This window comes from Hyla sarda, chromosome 7, assembly GCF_029499605.1.
Source record: "Hyla sarda isolate aHylSar1 chromosome 7, aHylSar1.hap1, whole genome shotgun sequence".
NCBI classification, from domain to species: domain Eukaryota; kingdom Metazoa; phylum Chordata; class Amphibia; order Anura; family Hylidae; genus Hyla; species Hyla sarda.
Window position 1 is genome coordinate 104,292,466 of NC_079195.1, and position 16,184 is coordinate 104,308,649.

The following is a 16,184-nucleotide window of genomic DNA, read 5'->3' on the forward strand; positions in this document are numbered from 1 at the left end:
CGTATAATCCCACAGGGCCGTACTTTTATCTCTCGCTTGCTAGCCTTGTTGTCAGTAGCCCCGGAACAACACAGTGTCATTAGGCTGGATAGTGACGCTATGGCGGATCTTGTCATGTGGGACAGGTTCTTACAAACGTGGAATGGTGCTTCGTTCTTCATTCCGGCTCCCAGCCACTCATCCCCGGGTGTCTTTACGGACGCATCATCAGTTGGTTATGCGGCCATTTGGGGAGGACACTGGATCACTACACATTGGCTCCCTGAAGTGTCTAGTTTAGAATTTTTTTTGCATACTTCAGCTCTGTTTGAGTTAGTTCCTGTGGTAGCAGCAGCTTATGTTTGGGGAGCATCCTGGTCTAAGCAGACGGTGTGTTTCTTTTCAGATAATCAAGCCATGATTGAGATTGTCAAGAAGGCAAAGTCAAGTTCCCCGATTATCATGAGATTCATGAGACGTCTGGTTTGGTTGTCTCTAGTGCACAAGTTCCATCTAGTATGTGAATATGTAGAAGGTGAGAAAAATGTGGCTGCGGATGCATTGTCTCGGTTAAAGTTTGATCTCTTTTTTTTCAGGTCATGCCCGCAGCAGACAGGCAGGCCACACCCCCCCCCCCCCCCACCCCCACCCCCGATATCAGTTGTCTAATGATGGATTGAATCCCTATTTGTATACTGCTAAAGCTCTGATGAATAAAGCGTTGTCTGAAAATACTGCTAAAGCGTATTGTCATGCGTGCAAGGTTTACCAAGAGTTCCGGTTGAAAGTTCCACAAGGAGAGCAAGACCTTATTGCTTACATACTTATGTTTGTTGCATTTTGCCATTCAGAGTTAAACCTAGCCCACAATACCATTAGGCAATACTTAGCGGGGGTTCAGCATCATTTGTCCCTAGAGAATCCAGGGAGTGCTTCCATATTTTCATACCATGCCATACGCACAGTTTTAAAGGGTATTCAAAAGGCCAAGCCCATAGTAGTTACAGGTAGACTCCCGGTCACAGGGTCATTGTTCAGACAGTTGTTCAACATGTTAGATAAACATCCTTTTGGCTTCCTTAATAGTAGGGTACTTAAAGTAGCCATATATCTCGCCTTCTATGGTTTCCTCAGGCCCGGTGAGTTTAGTGCAAAGTCTGGGGGTTCCACATTTGTTAGTTTGGATCAGTTGGTGGTCTCTCAGGATAGCGCTTTCTTGACATTGAAAGGCTCTAAAGGTAACATAACCGATACGGTAGTCAGTTACTATGCCATGGGGCATCAATGGTGCCCGGTCAAGGTCCTGGTCGAATATCTTCAGTTTAGGAAAGGGCACGCAGGGTCGACACCACTACTACCATTCCCTAGTAAGCCTTTAACTATGGTGGTTTTTGTAGAGCATGTACGTACTTTAATCAGATCCCTGGGTGTCGGTGCCACTCACTTTTCAGGGCACTCGTTCCGCAGTGGGGCAGCCTCAGCTGCCTCAGGCAATCACGTACCAGCGCATGTCATTAAGAAGTTGGGTCGCTGGAAGTCGGCTTGTTATGCCACGTACATTCTGAACCCACACAAAGAAATTATGTCTGCTGTTAGGTCTTTGGTGTTTTCATGAATAAAGTTCTATTTTCCTATCTGTTGGTTTTTGCCCTCTTAATAGGTGTACCCACGGCGGCGGCTCAGGCACACCTCTAGCTGTGTTAGGTTAGGTAGGGGTATCCGAGTCTCTGGGTGAAAGGCCCTGGCCATAAATATATATATATACACACACACACAGAGAACATAGATATCAAAATATAATTTCACATTCCCTCCTCTGATATCTATTTTCACTCTGTCAGTTCAATTCAGCATAAGTCCCTTCCTCAGCTGGGTATTTGGACTTTGCTTCATAGAAAGGAAGTATCATCATAGGCAACTTCTTCCAGAGAAAAAGTTTGATACATAGTTCTTGTCACAGCAGTCTCAATCAGTTTAGTCCTCTAAAGCATGGAATGCGACAACATCCACAGGTCATCAAGATGATCAACACAATCGCAATGGAGATGAGGGTTGACGTCACCAATCCAGTCCATCTTCCAACCCGATAATGTAGTCATTCCTTCGATTGCTTTGGTTCCTCTAAGAGCTGTATTGTTGGGAATAAAGGTACAACGCATACTGCCAAACATCTTGTAGACCCCTCCTCTTTCTGCTAGTACTATATCTAGGGCCATCCAATTTTGCCAGGCCATCAAAGAGGTAGGGGCCAATTATTCTTTGACTGCATTTCTTTATATATTGTACAAATCTCTGTTGGTTATAGTAGATGTAATTTATTCAGTCAACATTTTTGTTTACTGTACTCCACCAAAAGAACAGAGACTCAAACCCTGCTGCCACTTGATCTCTGGCTTTAAACTCATTAGGCACTCCATGTGGAACCCCTATCTCGTCAATGTACAGCTGAGAATCAAAAGACCCTTTAGGAGAGCTGTATTGTTGGGAATAAAGGTACAACGCATACTGCCAAACATCTTGTAGACCCCTCCTCTTTCTGCTAGTACTATATCTAGGGCCATCCAATTTTGCCAGGCCATCAAAGAGGTAGGGGCCAATTATTCTTTGACTGCATTTCTTTATATATTGTACAAATCTCTGTTGGTTATAGTAGATGTAATTTATTCAGTCAACATTTTTGTTTACTGTACTCCACCAAAAGAACAGAGACTCAAACCCTGCTGCCACTTGATCTCTGGCTTTAAACTCATTAGGCACTCCATGTGGAACCCCTATCTCGTCAATGTACAGCTGAGAATCAAAAGACCCTTTAGGAGAGGTGTCCCTTCGGCTACTAGGGTGGCCCCTTTTCCAGGGTGACTCTGACAGGATATGGAGGGGCATAGCCAGTTGGACCACAGCACAATCCCCTTGGGCATTGGCTGGGATCCTTACTCTTAGCCGTTTATCTCCGCATAACCACCAGACGTCAGCCCATTGGGTATCATGCTCAACCCAGCCACCATCTTTCCCTATTTTGTTAATCCTCTCCATACAGTAGTCATCAAGCAATGATCCCAAGTTTGTACCGCTCTCAAAGGGAGTGCAAAGGGAGTAAAATTGCCAGGAAATGCCGTGAACCCTGGGGGTATTTGAGATTTCTGGACCTGAGGAAACAATAAACTCAATGTATGACAGGTTGTGTTAGTGTCAGGTTTGTATGCTTTTTGGAACAGTTTCATCATACAATGTAAACTTTCCAGCAGCGTTTAACATCCTCCTAGTCCCATCCTTGTGGACGGAGAGCATTGTTTTTTTTTCACTGAAAAGGATTCTTACTGCAGCTGCAGGCATTAACCTCCCAGTCACTTTCCTCGGCATAGTATTACAGAGAGGGGCACATAGCTGTGTGTTGCCTCATACATTTCAACAAGATGCATCAACTTCATAAACCTTAGCAGAGGAGGCAGGAATAATTTTTCAGCGCAATTCAGTGTCTTTGTTCCACAAAAAAAATCATCTACTGGTTATACTAGTCTGTAGATGGTATAATAACCAGCAGTCCATTCCTAATAGTCTGTGACAGAGTGCAATTTTGTGTTTAGTACACAGCTTTTTTTGGCTGCAGCACTGTTGTGTACTGCTGGTGTTTTACAAAAATATATATTTTTTAAGGGTACTGTAGCACATTTTTCTGCCACATCAGTGCATACTACATACCTACATCTAATTAGTGTACTATTTTGTACCTGTTAATCTGTCAATGGCCTACATACTGTGAAAGGACAGCCAAATGTAATCACTGGCTGGAGTTTTAAATAAATTTAGGCTCATTGTAGCGCATTTTTCTGCCCTCATAAGTACATCTAAGTAGTGTACTATTTTGTACCTGTTAATCTGTCAAGTGCCTACATACTGTGAAAGTCCAGGCAAAAGTACTCATCAGCTGGTGTTGTACTCAGATACTTTTTTAAGTGTACTGTAGAGAATGTTTCTGCCCTCATCAGTGCATACTACATACCTACGTCTAAGTAGTGTACTATTTTGTTCTTGTTAATCTGTCATGGGCCTACATACTGTGAAAGGACAGCCAAAAGTAATCACCGGCTGGTGTTTTAAATAAATTACAGAGTTTTTAGGCTCATTGTAGTGCATTTTTCTGCCCTCATAAGTGCATACTGCATACGTACAGCTAAGTAGTGTACTATTTTGTACCTTTTAATCTGTCAAGTGCCTACATACTGTGAAAGTCCAGGCAAAAGTACTCATCAGCTGGTGTTGTACTCTGATACTTTTTTATGTTACTGTAGAGAATTTTTCTGCCCTCATCAGTGCATACTATATACCTGCATCTAAGTAGTGTACTATTTTGTACCTGTTAATCTGTCAAGGGCCTACATACTGTGAAAGGGCAAACAAAAGTAATCACTGGCTGGTGGTTTACAAAAATACAGAGTTTTTAGGCTAATTGTAGCGCATTTTTCTGCCCTCATAAGTGCATACCACATACCTACATCTAATTAGTGTACTATTTTGTACTTGTTAATCGGTCAAGGGCCTAGATACTGTGAAAGGACAGCCAATAGTACACACCTACTGCTGTTCTAGACAAATACTGTTGTAAGCGTAGTGAAGCGTATTGTACTCCCCTCATATACGCAATTAGTATGTCAGGCAGAGTAGTGCCAGGACATGCACAGTGGGGTGGCAGAGGCCTAAATTCATCAGGCGCAGGCAGAGGTCACAACAGCGTTGGGGTGTGTGGCAGCCAGAGTCGCAGCGAGAGGTCTGAGCTCCCGGTGTCAGCTAGCAGTCGTGTCGCGACCAGCAACCCAGCAGCCATGATTGATCGGTTCACTCGGTCATCCACTACATCCCAAGTGAGGTTCATTCGGTCATCCACTTCATCCCCAGTGACATCCGACACCCCCATTCAACAGTCGGTGGGTTCCTCAGACTCAACTGTCAGTTGGCATGGCCGACATGCTGCTGTTGCCACCTCCAGGCTCTCTCATTGTGCTTCTCTATGGTCTCCTCATGCTAATGTTACCACTTCCAGGCTCTGTCATTGTGCCGCCATATGGTCTACTCATGCTGATGTTGCCACCTCCAGGCTCTCTCATTCTGCTGCTCTATGGTCTCCTCATGCTGATGCTGCCACCTCCAGGCTCTCTCATTGTGTCACTCTATGGTCTCTTCATGCTGATGCTACCGCCTTCACGCTCTGTCATTATGCCACCATATGGTCTCCTCATGCTGATGCTACCACCTCCAGGCACTGTCATAGTGCCACCATATGGTCTCCTCATGCTGATGCTACCACCTCCAAGCTCTCTCATTGTGCTGCCATGGATACTGCAAAACATAATTAAGGTGCTGGTCCCCAGTTTCAGAAATTCCTTGCATTAGGGTCACTTTCAAGACACCTGATGCCACCTCCAGGCTGTGCCATTCAGCCACTATATGGTATCCTCATTCTTCAGCACCTCCAGGCTGTGCTATTCAGACACTATAAGGTATCTCCCTATGCTGCCACAAACTCCAGGCAGTCATTCAGCCACTATATGGTCATCTCATACTGATGCCACTGCCAGGCTCTGTCATTGTGCTGCCATGTGACATGTGTCCTTTGTACCCACACGCCAGGGCCCGGGACACTAAAACTTGGGAGTTAAAAGTTCAATTTCAAAATCCTCAATTTTGATTTAAAAATCTTAAATTTCTAATTAAAATTCTTAAATTTCAATGGTCTCCTCATGCTTTTGTCAACTCCAGGCTGTGCCAAACACTATATGGTCTCCTCATGCTTCAGCCACCTCCAGGCTGTGTCATTCAGCCACTATATGGTCTCCATATATTGACTGTGTATTGTAGGAAACATGTGGGTATCCTTGAGTTACTCTCCCAGCATTATTGCCACATTGATACCAGACCAGTAATACAAGGAATATTGCCAAGGACTAGCAGAAACAGGAAACTGTGGATACTGACCACCGGCTGTTGGAATTGACTGACTATCCCAGGTGGTAGATTTACTATTTTGAAGTTCCTCAGTTCCAGTAGGCTTTAAGTCGTTCATTCTTATTTGTGGTTCTTCAGTTGTAGAATTAAGTTGTATCATATTTTCCTGTTCCTCCGATGAGCTAATGTCACTGTAACACACAATACTCATATTGTCATCTAATGAAGGATCCTTTTGTTCAGAGAGCGTATGTATCATTTTATTATTTTGAATGTCAGGTGGTATTCTGACAATTTCTGATTATAAAGGAATTTTGGAATCTGGGACACAGGTAAAAATAAGTATTTTTAAGCGTACTGTAGCACATTTTTCTGCTCTCATAAGTGCATACCACATACCTACATCTAAGGAGTGTACTATTTTGTACCTGTTAAACTGTCAAGGGTCTATATACTGTGAAAGGACAGCCAGTAGTATACACCTGCTGTTGTTCTAGACAAATACTGTTTTAAGTGAAGTGAAACGTATTGTACTCCCCTCATATACGCAATAAGTATGTCAGGCAGAGAAGGGAAATTTCAGTTACAAAATCCATAATTTCAATTTCAAAATCTTAAATTAAAATTTAAAAATCATAAATTTCAATGGTCTCGTCATGTTGCTGCCAACTCCAGGCTGTGCCATTCAGCCACTATATGGTCTCCTCATGCTTCGGCCACCTCCAGGCTGTACCATTCAGACACTATATGGGCTCCTTATGCTTTTCGCACCTCCAGGCTGTGTCATTCAGCCAATATATTGTTTTCTGATGCTGCTGGGACTGTCTTGGATATTACCTACCATTTTTTTTATGGTAGCACAAGCAAACATACATGCTCAATAGAAATTTCAACATTGATCTTTTAATGTTAGGGGTTGTGAAGCCCTCTTATGTACGCATCCTGCTGCCTGATCCAGGCTGTGTGTTTCAGGAACTACTTGGCTTACTGATGCTGCTGGGCCTGTGCCTAATTTTTTTGATGTTAGCACTAGCTAACATACATCTTCTATACAGATTTCAATATTCACCTTTTAATGTTAGGGGTTGTGAAGCCCTCTTGTAAACTCACGCTGATGCCTGCTCCAGGCTGTGTGTTTCAGGTACTACTTGGCTTAGTGATGCTGCTGGGCTTGGGCCTAAAAATTTTTGATGATTGCACGAGGTAACATACCTCTTCAATAAAGATTTTAACATTGATCTTTCAATCTTAGGGGTTATTAAACCCTCTTGAGTACTGCTGCTGCCTGCTCCTGACTGTGTAGTTCAGGAACTACTTGGCTTACTGATGCTGCTGGGCTTGGGCCTTACATTTGTGGATGTTAGCACTAGCTTACATACATGCTTAATTGAGATTTCAACATTGATCTTTCGATCTTATGGGGTTCTGAAACCTTCTTGTGTACTCCTGCTGCTGACTGCTCCTGTCTGTGTCATTCAGCAACTACATGGTTTAGTGATGCTGCTGGGCTTGGGCCTTACACTTTTGGAAGTTAGCACTAGCTTACATACATGCTTAAATGAGATTTCAACATTGATCTTTCAATCTTAGGGTTAGGAAACCCTCTTGTGTACTCCTGCTGCTGACTGCTCCTGTCTGTGTCATTCAGCAACTAAATGGTTTAGTGATGCTGCTGGGCCTAGGACATTACCTATATATGTTTATGGGAACACCACTAAGTACCATACATCTTCAATGGAAATTCAAAATTCATCTTATTCTTAGAGATTGTGAGGCCCTATTGTCTCCTCATCTGCCACCAACTCCAAGCTGTGCCATTCAGACACTATATGGTCTCCTCCTACTGATGCCTCCTCCAGGCTCTGTCATTGTGCTGCCATGTGACATGTTAGATTTGGTCCTTTGTACCCACACGCCGAGGGCCCGGGACACTAAAACTTGGGAGTTAAAAGTTCAATTTCAAAACCCTTAATTTAAATTTCAAAATCTTAATTTTCAATTTCAAAATCATACATTTCAATGGTCTCCTCATGCTTCTGCCAACTCCAGGCTGTGTCATTCAGCCAATATATGGTTTATTGATGCTGCTGGGCCTGGGTCTGGGCCTAAAAATTCTATGGTAGCACTAGCTACCCTAAATCTTCAGTTTAAATTTCAAACTTCGTCTGTTTTTTCTTTGGGATTGTGAAGCCCTGGTGTCTACTCATGCTTCTGCCAACTCCATTCTGTGCCATTGAGACAATATATGGTCTCCTTATGCTTCAGCCAACTCAAGGCTGTGTCATTCAGGCAATATATAGTTTACTTAGCTACCCAAAATCTTCAGTTTAAATTTCTGTTTTCTCTTTGGGATTGTGGTGCCCTGGTGTCTACTCATGCTTCAGCCAACTCCAGGCTGTGTCATTCAGCCAATATATGGTTTACTGATGCTGCTGGGCCTGGCAATAAAAATGGTGTTAAGGTAGCACTAGCTACCCCAAATCTTCAGTTTAAATTTCAAACCTTGTCTTTTATTTCTTAGGAATTGTAAAGCCCTGGGGTCTCCTCATGCTTCAGCCAACTCCAGGCTGTGTTATTCAGGCAATATATGGTTTATTGATGCTGCTGGGCCTGGGTCTGGGAATAAAAATTTTGTTATGGTAGCATTAGCTACCCAAAATCTTCGGTTTGAATTTCAGAATTCATCTTTTAATCTTAGGGATTGTGAAGGCCTAGTGTCTACTCATGCTGCAGCCAACTCCTGGCTGTGCCATTCAGACACTATATGGTCTCCTCATGCTTCAGCCAACTCCAGTATGTGTCCTTCAGGCAATATATGGTTTACTGATGCTGCTGGGCCTGGGTCTGGGAATAAATGTTTTGTTATGGTAGCACTAGCTACCTAAAATCTTCAATTTAAATTTCAGAATTCATTTTATACTCTTAGGGATTGTGAAGGCATTGTGTCTTCTCATGCTGCTGCCAACTCCTGGCTGTGCCATTCAGCCACTATATGGTCTCCTCATGCTGCCAACACCTCCACACTATGTCATTCAGCCACTATATGGTCTCCTCATGCTTCAGCCTCATCCAAGCTGTGTCATTCAGCCACTATATGGTCTCCTCATGCTGCCAACACCTCCACGCTGTGTCATTCAGCCACTATATGGTCTCCTCATCCTGCCATCACCTCCACGCTGTGTCATTCAGCCACTATATGGTCTCCTCATGCTGCAAACACCTCCACGCTGTGTCATTCGGCCACTATATAGTCTCATTCTGCCAACACCTCCACGCTGTCATTCAGCCACTATATGCCAGGTTCTGTCATTGTGCCGCTCTGCGGCAGTGATTCCAAAAGAGATGCTGGTAATCTGCATGACATTCTGAATAACAGTATTATTTCACTACCCCAGCACACTCCATATGCATGTTAGAACACAGGAAAGTGTTCTACACCCCCTATTGAGGCTCTCTGTAGGCCAGAAATAGCCATTTTTAATATAGATTCGCCCCAGATAAATTTGGATCAAAACAAATTTTTTTGAAAAATTCCGAATCGAATTTTTGAAAAGTTCACTCATCTCTAGTTGACGTCTATGGGGCGGCAGAGTATGCACCGTCCCAGCGCTGATTAAGTACGTTGCTGGCCGCACTCAGAATTTCCAGCCGGAGATTCCACAGTGTGAACCTAGCTTAAATGCACTATATTGTTCAAGAAAACTACCAGTTTCTTAAAGGGGTATTCCCAGATTTTTTTTTTTTTATGTGACTATGCTACAAGGGCTGTAAATTTAGTATAGTTCATAATATAGTGTCTCTATCAGTGATTTACAGCTGTTCTCACAATTCTTATGTGATCTTTGCCCCACTGTTTAGTTTTAGTAGCATTCAAAATTAGTGTTATCTCGGTCTTTTCCCAAGTTGTAGTGAGGCGCGAGAAATTACATCACTAGTAAGGTGTTGAAAGGGAGCATGGCAGTTCTTCAATGGGTGGAGCGACTGCTGGGTGGGGAGATCATTCTCTACATGGCTGCAGATAATTGTAGTTTCAAGCACAGCATGCATGGAAGGGAGCCTAGCTTTGCTGCAATGGGAGGGGCGGCTGATGTGTGGAAGGGAGAAAAAGTGACCTCACACTTAAAAACAAGGGATCCCAGGACTTGTAGTTAAAAAGAGGGAACTCCAACAGGAAATGGCCATTTCACAAAAAGGAGGCAGCAGCGCTATGGTGGACTTAAAACACAGTCATTTAGCCCCCAGGCAAGCACAAATCCTCTCTAAGCATGTCCATTTTTGTCTGGCAGGTAAGTACTAAAAGCACCTTATGTTGGATAACCCCTTTAACTATGTGTTAGACCTCAGTTATTCAAGTCTCCTCCCACTTTGTCCCTTATCAAAATAAATGACTTGCAGCATATCAGTACACTGCTTTATGACAGTTTCTAGCCAGTTGCTAAGATCAAGGTGAGAGGTAACTAATAGAATATCATCTGATATACAGCAAATTTCACTGTGACTAGATCTTCATTTTTGAAGACAAATTCAGCAATTGCACATTTGTTCTGTTTTCATATAAAATAAAGTTCAGTCTGGGCCTGTTGTTGGTGTCACATTCTGAAACACTCTAAATCAATACATTTGGAATTTTGTTTATAGAAACTAATGCAAGTTATTCATTTTGTCACTGTGTTCTATTAATTCATTAAATGTTTCTTTTTTATATAGTCTTTTTACTAATGTTTAGTTAAAATGGAGTAAAGCTGTATGACAGGCAGAGACACATGTTGGCATGATCTCAGAATCTTGAAATATGATAGGGCGTTTTGTTAACCTTTTCTATTCAGTTCAGATGTTTTTCTGATTAGTCAGATTGAGCAGTGCATATCAGATACAGCCACCTGTTATAGAAAATGCAAGCACAAGTTGGCATGTACTGAGGCTGAAACATAGACCTACCAATTTATAAAAGCTGTAATGCCCAACTGAGCCCCCTCTTTTGTGTGTTGTGGGGTTTCCTTACATACTGCTCTTTACCACACATTCAAAACAGTTAGTAAATGTATGCCAGGGGTCAATGCTCTAAATCTCTGATTGCTTTATTATAAGTTGCATTGCTGTTTTATATGTTAAAGCTTAGTATGCAGCATTGGACAGTAGGTGTCACTACAATTCACCCATTCCTATCTATTGTGTAAGAAATACAATTTGCCCAGTAGTACATTAATTTTCATTATATAAACAAGTTAGAATAAGTAAAATACATACCTGAAAATGTGGCATAGTCATAGCAGATGCTACAGAGCCTAGAAATAAAGAATCACCGAAAAATCACATTGCTTGACAAAATCTATTCATAATTCCCTTATTTTAAGAATAATTCTCAAGTAGCCTGAAATGTGTTTTCTATTTAGATTCCAACCACAAATACAGGCACCTGCATAATGACAGCCAAAGTGACTCCATTAAAAGTGGTATGCTGGTATAAAAAAAAAAATTAGTATGTGTTTTGCCGTGGGCTACTAGAAATAAAAAGGAAATTGTACATTCGAGAATTTCCACGCTAGTCCCCTGCAGTCCCCCCCCCCAATTGCATACGGCCTCCAGCTGCTTCTCATTGGACCATCTCTTGCCAAGATGGGCACCTCTGTTAGATTTGGAACCGATGAATGGAGAAGGGTCGCAAGGTAGCGAACGAGTAAGTTTACGGTGGAGTTTGGCTTTATTTCAAATTTGGATATGAGGCCCTATGGTAACTTGTTACAACCCTGGCAATGTATACTGGGTTCCGGTTTAGATGCCTTCCTTGCTGATTCCCCTTTTTGAAAGGTTTGAAATTTTTTTTCAGATATGTTTATTCTGTATATCAGTTGACACCATTCTTCTTTTATGTTTTGTAGTTCTTTATTGGAGTTCACATACAGTATAGGTGTCTTTTCATTATGGGTTTTGAGGTTTGGGCGGAGGGAGGGAGATGCAAAGACTGGCAGATCTGAAGACCTACTGTACAGCACAGTGTTAAAAAAAAATTGTACTGGTTATGATAGAAAGGTGCCAGGAAACTGTTGCAATTATTATGGTGCCGGACCGCCAATAACGTTGCTCGGTTATTGCGCCACTAAGGGACCTCCAAATATGGAGCCCTTTAATTGTGCTGCTTATAGCACGAGGTCATAATGACAATATGGCCCTTGACCTATGGTCACCAAAAATGCAAAACATGTGACCTTATGAATTGCCAAAATATAAATCATGCAACTCATGTCTCTGGGTGCGACTATTTACCCAGAATTGTTTAGTTCGTTGATTAGCGCTTGGCGGTACCTTTGCAACATCATAAAACAATACACAGGTATTCTAAAATATGCAGATTTATTAGCCAGATGACTAATAAACATACATGAGTATATAAAACAATTATTAAATGCATAAATGACTCACGAATCAATTATGATCATATATATATATATATATATATATATATATATATACAGTGGCCCCCCGACTTATGATGGCCCCGACATATGATCATTTCAACATATGATGGCCTCTCAGAGCCCATCGTATGTTGAAGGCAGCATCGACATATGATGCTGCTGTGTGTCGGGGCCATCGTTCAAACAGCTATCTGACAGCGCTGACAACTTCACCAACTGACAGATAGTTGTTTAATGTCCCCGTGTGCCCCGTTCTGCCTCCTGTTACTCACATGCTGTCCTCCTAACTCAGGCTTCCAGTGTGAGCTCCGTGTAAGCCCCGCCCCCCCAGTGCAGCTATAGCCAATAGCCTGCAGCATCTTGCTGCAGGCATCCAATGAGCTGCTGGCTGCCCTCCCCTTCCTTTCCTATAGAGCTGTAGTCGGCAGGATGGTAATGGAGGACATTCTGTCCCCTTTGAAGGTATTTAAAGAACTGTACAGTACTGTATGCGATGTCACACATCACATACAATACATATACACACAATGCACCCCATACATCAATGTTTCCCTATCAGTGTGCCTCCAGCTGTTGCAAAACTATAACTCCCAGCATGCCCAGACAGTCAATGGCTGTAAATGCATGCTGGGAGTTGTAGTTGTGCAACAGCTGGAGGCACCCTGGTTTGTTAAACACTCCCCATACACTCCACATACAATGGTCATCCCAGAACCAATTAGCAGATTCCCATAGAGATATGTATTCAACATACAATGGTTCCGAGGCCCCAGAACCAATTACCATTTTTACATAGACATATGTACTCGACATATGATGGTTTCAACATATGATGGTTCTTCTGGAACCAATTAATATGATATGTTGAGGGACCACTGTAAATATAAAATATTAGTAATGCATTATAAGCTAATGTTAGTAACTGACATCTATAAATTCTTAGAGATAGGATTATTTGTGTACAACATTAATTAAGCATGCTAAGTTTGTCTTAGTAGGTACAACTACATATTACCTAAAATAATTTCATTTTACAACAATGGTTAGTCAATATGATATGTTATTAAACCAAAATCTAATATCTGGATATATTTAAATGGAGGTGACTTGTATGAACCCTCCAGCCCCTAACTAATCATACATATCTGGTAGGACATATTTAAATACAGACATGAAATCTGTGCTACTAAATTTGGAGGAATTACTGGTGTACATCTTTAGGCACAATACCATATTTATCTTCTCAATACATTTAATAAATACTTTCCTTGTGGATATATTTGTCAATTAGATGGTGAAAGATAAGACTATGCAATATGCATTATATGTATGCACGGAACAGAACACAAGAAGGGAGAATTTTCCATATTTTAAAACCTATCATCTCAAAACTGGAGATTAGAAAGGATCTTTCACCATACATACTAATTGGTATAATTTTCATCCACATTGTAAAGATATCACAATCAAATTAGAACTAGTACACTACCAAATATATGTGAGGCCTCTAACTTTAAGCAATGGGAAAGAGAAGAAGAATGCGTATTCATAGAACCCTTACATAGTTACCTTATGGTCATATTGCTGCATCTGAGAGGACCTCCCCGGCTTATCGTTCCACGATACCTTTTATGCTTCATGGCGCTTCCATGCAGGCGAAGACTATTATTACATGATAACTTCTGCTGGCTTCTGCTCTCCCATCGCACCCCCCCCCCCCCTTCTCTTTGGCATGGGGATATTTATGAGCATGGCTGTTGTGACGTATGCGCCTGGGTATGAAAACTTGACCAATAGGAGATTTTGGAGAGTGAGTTTTTCTGAAATGGTTTTTGGTTGGCATGTCACATTTAGGAAGCCCCTATGGTGCCAGAACAGCAGAAAACCCCATGTATGCACGTCAAGTGCTCTGCTGGTTCACTACATTGCTCAGAAGAGGAGGAGCACCATTGAGCTTTTGAAAAGGGAATTTGTTTGGAATGGAAGTCAGGGGCCATGTGCGTTTACAAAGCCCCCCCGTGGTACCAGAACAGTGGACCCCCCACATGTGACCCCATTTTGGAAACTACACCCCTCACAGAATTTAATAAGGGGTGCAGTGAGTATTTACACCCCACTGGTGTTTGACAGATCTTTAGAACAGTGGGCTGTGCAAATGAAAAATTAAATTTTTCATTTTCACGGACCACTGTTCCAAAAATCTGTCAGACACCTGTGGGGCGTAAATGCTCACTGTACCCCTTATTACATTACATCAGGGGTGTCATTTCCAAAATGGGGTCACATGTGGGAGGGGTCCATTGTTCTGGCACTATGGGGGCTCTATAAACAGACGTGGCCTTCCGGACAAATTTTCTCTTCAAAGTCCCAATGGCGCTCCTTCTCTTCTGAGCATTGTAGTTCGCCTGCAGAGCACTTTACATCCACATTTGGGGAATGTTCTTACTTAGAAGAAATGGGGCTACAAATTTTGGGAGGCTTTTTCCTATTTTCCCTTGTGAAAATGAAAAATTTAGGGTAACACCAGCATTTTAGTGAAAAAAAAATTTGTTTTTTATTTTCCCATCCAACTTTAATGAAAATTTGTCAAACATCTGTCGGGTGTTAAGGCTCACTATACCCCTAGTTACGTTCAGTGAGGGGTGCACATGTGGGTATTCATATTTTTGCGTTTATGTCAGAACCGCTGTAAAATCAGCCACCCCTGTGCAAATTTAGGTCTCAAATGTACATAGTGCGCTCTCACTCCTGATCCTTGGTGTGCTTCCGCAGAGCATTTTACGCCCACATATGAGGTATTTCCGTACTCAGGAGAAATTGCGTTACGAATTTTGGGGGTCTTTTTTTTCCTATTACCTCCAATTTTTTTTTTTTACACTAACTGGCTGGTGTAGACCCCAACTTTTCCTTTTCATAAGGGGTAAAAGGAGAAAAAGCCCCCAAAATTTGTAGTGCAATTTCTCCCGAATACGGAAATACCCCATATGTGACCCTAAACTGTTTCCTTGAAATACGACAGGGCTCCGAAGTGAGAGAGCGCCATGCACATTTGAGGACTAAATTAGGGATTGCATAGGGGTGGACATAGGGGTATTCTACGCCAGTGATTCCCAAACAGGGTGCCTCCAGCTGTTGCTAAACTCCCAGCATGCCTAGACAGTCACTGGCTGTCCGAAAATGCTGAGAGTTGTTGTTTTGCAACAGCTGGAGGCTACATTTTGGAAACACTGCCGTACAATACGTTTTTCATTTTTATTGAGGGGGACAGTGTAAGGGGGTGTATATGTTGTGTTTTACCCTTTATTATGTGTTAGTGTAGTGTAGTGTTTTTGGGGTACATTCACACTGGCGAGGGTTTACAGTGACTTTACCGCTAGGAGTTTGCGCTGCGGCGAAAAATTTGCTGCAGCTCATACTTGAAGCTGCAAACCTGCCCGTGTGAATGTACCCTGTACATTCACATGGGGGGGGGGGGGGGGGGGGGCAAACCTCCAGCGGTTACAAAACTACAACTCCCAGCATGTACTGACAGACCGTGCATGCTGGGAGTAGTACTTTTGCAACAGCTGGAGGCACACTGGTTCAGTTAGGTTCTGTTACATAACTCAGTATTTTGCAACCAGTGTGCCTCCAGCTGTTTCAAAACTACAACTCCCAGCATGTACTGATCGCCGAAGGGCATGCTGGGAGGTGTAGTTATGCAACAGCTGGAGGTATGCAAATACAACTCCCAGCATGCTGAGACAGCTGTTTGCTGTCTGGCCATGCTGGGATTTGCAGTTTTGCAACTTCTGGAGAGCTATAGTTTAGAGACCACTGCACAGTGATCTCCAAACTGTGGTCCTCCAG

The 16,184-nt window shown here is 42.4% G+C and overlaps 1 protein-coding gene across 10 annotated transcripts in view; it reads left to right on the top strand.

Annotated features, from left to right (window-relative positions):
• MYPN (myopalladin) overlaps window positions 1–16,184 on the top strand; it is a 346,898-nt gene that overhangs the window by 53,976 nt on the left and 276,738 nt on the right. For 6 of the 10 annotated variants that reach the window (XR_008846301.1, XR_008846300.1, XM_056530260.1 and 3 more), the window contains one exon: window positions 386–514. The exons of the other annotated variants lie outside the window; for them this stretch is intronic. The gene's annotated coding sequence lies outside the window, so the exon portion shown is untranslated. The remainder of the gene's footprint in view (window positions 1–385; window positions 515–16,184) is intronic. 10 annotated transcript variants of the gene reach the window in all.